Source organism: Molossus molossus, unplaced genomic scaffold (genome assembly GCF_014108415.1).
Source record: "Molossus molossus isolate mMolMol1 unplaced genomic scaffold, mMolMol1.p scaffold_m16_p_1, whole genome shotgun sequence".
NCBI classification, from domain to species: domain Eukaryota; kingdom Metazoa; phylum Chordata; class Mammalia; order Chiroptera; family Molossidae; genus Molossus; species Molossus molossus.
Genome location: NW_023425344.1, coordinates 225,941,017 through 225,945,135, shown reverse-complemented (window position 1 = coordinate 225,945,135; position 4,119 = coordinate 225,941,017). Strand labels below are relative to the sequence as shown.

Below are 4,119 nucleotides of genomic sequence, written 5' to 3'. Positions count from 1 at the left end.
TGAACTGGCGACCTCTTGGAGCATGGGTCGATGCTCAACCACTGAGCCACATCGGCTGGACAATTTGCAGAAATTCTAAATAAAATATTAGCAAATAGAATCCATCAAAGAGAGCCTAGTTAAAAAGGGCTTCTGGCCCTGGCCGGTTTGGCTCAGCGGTTAGAGCATCCGCCTGCGGTCCGGAGAGACCCGGGTTCGGTTCCCGCTAAGGGCATGTACCTCGGATGCAGTTTGTCCCCGGCCCTGGTTGGTCGTGCGGGTGGCAGCCACTCGATGTGTCCCTTTCACATCGATGTTTCCCTCTCTCTCTCTTCCTCTCTCTCTCTTCCTCTCTCTCCCTCCCACTCTGTCTGTACAAAAAATGGAAAAATGTCCTCTGATGAGGATTAAAAATAAATAAATAAATAAAAGGTGTCTGTTTAGGTCCTCTACCCATTTTTTTAAAAAAAAGGGCTTCTGTCGTGAGTGGCACAGGTAGAGCAGCTTGATTGCTCTTCATGTGGAATCCACATCAAGAGATTTCGGAAGCATAATTTTTTGGTACTTGGGCAGCCGGTGATCATTGGTCCTGGCGCCCGTAAAAAAAAAAAAAAAAAAAAGCCTAGCAGTATATCAAACACACACAATAATAACAACAAAATACCTAGGACCCCCCCTCCCCACCAAAAAAAATACCAGCCCTTGAAAAGCTTGGTTAAGGGGATTCAATATCAGGACACTTCTCAAAATCTATGATTAAAACAAATGGAGAAAAACCACATGATCATATTAATAGATGCTAAAGGTACATTTGATAAAATTAATCTCATTTCTAATAAAAAGTAACAACAGAACAAAACAAATATGTCAAAAGCTATTTACCGAAAACCAATAGTATATATTGTCCCTACATGGTGAAACATAAAAGTAATTTACACTAAGATCACCATTATAATTTGACTGGCAAAGTGGAAAACAAGAGAAAAGCTATCCTTTTTTTCCTCTGATTATATGCTTACATACTAGAAAAACTGACTCTGTTAAAATAAAAAAAGTTACCAGAGTTAATAAGATAATTGTGTAGTGGAGATGGATTTTAAAACATACAAAGATCAAGAAATTTTCTCTCCTAAATGTGGAAATGGGAAAAGTATTGCATTTATAATAGCAACAAACATAATGAAATACTTGGATGTAAATCCAACAAGAAATAGGACCTGTGTAAAGAAAACTACAAAATATTATAAAACCCCAAATGAGCCCAGCCAGTGTGTCTCAGTGGTTGAGCGTTGACCCATGCACCAAGAGGTCACCGGTTCGATTCCAGGTCAGGGCACATGCCCAGGTTGTGGCCAGTCGATGTTCTATCTCATCGATGTTTCTCTCTCTCTCCCTCTCCCTAAAATCAATAAAGAAAAATAACTTAAAAAAATAAAAAATAAAACCCCAGCCCTGGCTGGTTTGACTCAGTGGTTGGAGTGTTGGCCTGCGGTCCAGAGAGACCCGGGTTCGGTTCCCGCTGAGGGCTTGTACCTCAGTTGCAGTTTGTCCCCTACCCTGGTTGATCGTGTGGGTGGCAGCCACTCGATGTGTCCCTTTCATGTCAATGTTTCTCTTCCTCCCTCCCACTCTATCTGTACAAAAAATGGAAAAATGTCCTCGGGTGAGGATAAAAAAAATAAAACCCCAAATGAAGAGCTGAATAAATGCAGAGGCATACCATGTTCTTGGATGTGAAAATAATATTTAAAATGTCAGTTCTCCACAAAATAAATAAATAAATACACACACACACACACACATACATTAAAAATTTTTTCGACTTCCGGTCAAGATGGCGGAGTAAGTAAACGCGATATCGCGTCCTCCTACAACCACATCAAAGTTACAACTAGCCCTGGCTGGTTTGGCTCAGCGGTTAGAGCGTCGGCCTGCGGTCCGGAGAGACCCGGGTTCGGTTCCCGCTAAGGGCACGTACTTCTGTTGCAGTTTGTCCCCAGCCCTGGTTGGTCGTGCAGTGGCAGCCACTCGATGTGTCCCTTTCACGTCGATGTTTCTCTCTCTCTCTCTCTCTTCCTCTCTCTCCCTCCCACTCTTTCTGTACAAAAAATGGAAAAATGTCCTCAGGTGAGGATAAAAAAAAAAAAACCAGTTACAACTAAACTACAGAATAACCATCATTCAAAACCGCCTGAAATCCAGCTGAATGGAAGTCCTACAACTACGAAATTAAAGCAGCAGCCACATCCAGACTGGTAGGAGGGGCGGAGGCTGCGAGGGCTGCGGTGGAGGCGGTGGCACGAAGGGCTGGTCCCACACCCACGTGTGGCGGATAAAAATCAGGAGGACACCTCGGCTGGGAAGGTCCTTCCTGAGGACTGAGGGGTCCCCGTCCCACACCAGGTGCCCCGCTCAGGGTTCCAGTGCCAGGAAGAGAATCCCCATAACTTCCGGCTGGAAAAACCAGCGGGAACTGAGGCTCAGGGAGGCTGAGGCGGCTGGAGCCCCAGGCAGCTCCTTAAAGGGCCCGTGCACGGACTTGTCGGACTCTCTCCCTCTAAGCTTGGAGGGGAGGCAGCTTGAGGGGCACCAGAGACATACAGGGAAGAACTGAGCTGTTTAGCACTGGAGTGAGGGCTGGAGAGGGGGCTTTCTCCAGGACAAACGTGCTGTCAGAGGCCTTTGTTCCTTTGGTGAGCCCTTCCCTGGGGCGGCAGACAGTCGCCATACCTGGGACTCCAGCAACCTGGCTCACACTGGTAGCCCCGCCCTGCTGACTCCCTGAGGCCCCGCCCCACCCCACCCCACTTTCAAGCCCACCCAAGCTGTTGCCACTTGCTTAACCATAGGATTGGCCTGTCTTGGATCCTGCTTCAGGTTTTTCCTAAATTCTTTTAAACGAGCAGCATCTAGTCTCAGTGAGCCCCATACCTCTCGTTAAGTAATACACAGAAACAAACACAGGGAGGCAGCCAAAATGAGGAGACAAAGAAACAGGTCCCAAAATGAAAGAACAGAACAAAATCCCAAGAAAAGAACTAAGCGAAATGGAGATAAGCAACCTAACAGATACTGAATCCAAAATACTGCTTATAAGGATGCTCAATGAACTTAGTGAGAACCTCAGTGAACTTAGGAAGGGCCTCAAGAGCATAAAAAAGGACCAGTTAGAAATCATGGATGCACAGTTAGAATTGAAGGAGGCATTAGAATTGAAGGAGGCATTAACTGAAATAAAGAATAATTTACACAGCTTCAATAATAAAGTATGTAAATCCAAGGAGCAAACCATTGATTTGGAATATAAGGAAGCAAAAAATGCCCAATCAGAACAGCAAAAAGAAAAAAGAATCCAAAAAAATGAAGATAGTGTAAGGAGCCTCTGGGACAACTTCAAGCGTGCCAACATTCACATCTTGGGGGTGCCAGAAGGGGAAGAGAGAGAACAAGAAATCGAAAACCTGTTTGAAACAATAATGGCAGAAAACTTTCCTAACTTGGTGAAGGAAACAGACATACAAGTCCAGGAAGCACAGAGAGTCCCAAACAAGATGAACCCCAAGAGGCCCACACCAAGACACATCATCATCAAAATGCAAAAGGTTCAAGACAAAGAGAGAGTCTTAAAAGCAGCAAGAGAAAGGCAGCTAGTTACCTACAAGGGAGTTCCCATAAGGCTGTCAGCTGATTTCTCAAAAGAAACTTTGCAGGCCAGAAGGGAGTAGCAAGAAATATTCAGAGTGATGAAAAGCAAGAACCTACAACCAAGATTACTCTATCCTGCAAAGTTGTCATTTAGAATCGATGGCCATATAAAGAGTTTCCCAGACAAGAAAAAGTTAGAGGAGTTCATCACCACCAAACCGTTATTATATGAAATGATGAGCGTCTTTTTGAAGAAAAAGATAAAATATATGAACAAACAAAATGGCAATGAATACATATCTATCAACAATGGAATCTACAAACAAAATGAACAGGTAGAACAGAAACATTTTTATAGATACAGAGAACATTTTGTTGGTTGCCAGTTGGGAGGGGGTTTGGGGGAATGGGTGAAAAAGGTGAAGAGATTAAGAAGTACAAATTCATTGCTAGACTGAGAAACCTCAAAGGAAAAGGGGTTGGGGGGGGGTGGGG

At 44.2% G+C, this 4,119-nt stretch overlaps 1 non-coding gene across 1 annotated transcript; it reads left to right on the top strand.

Annotated features, from left to right (window-relative positions):
• The first annotated feature begins 445 nt into the window (after positions 1-445).
• On the top strand, positions 446-579 carry LOC118622549. Its single transcript, XR_004958084.1, has one exon. It is a non-coding gene; the product is annotated as a U11 spliceosomal RNA (small nuclear RNA).
• The last annotated feature ends 3,540 nt before the right edge of the window (positions 580-4,119 follow it).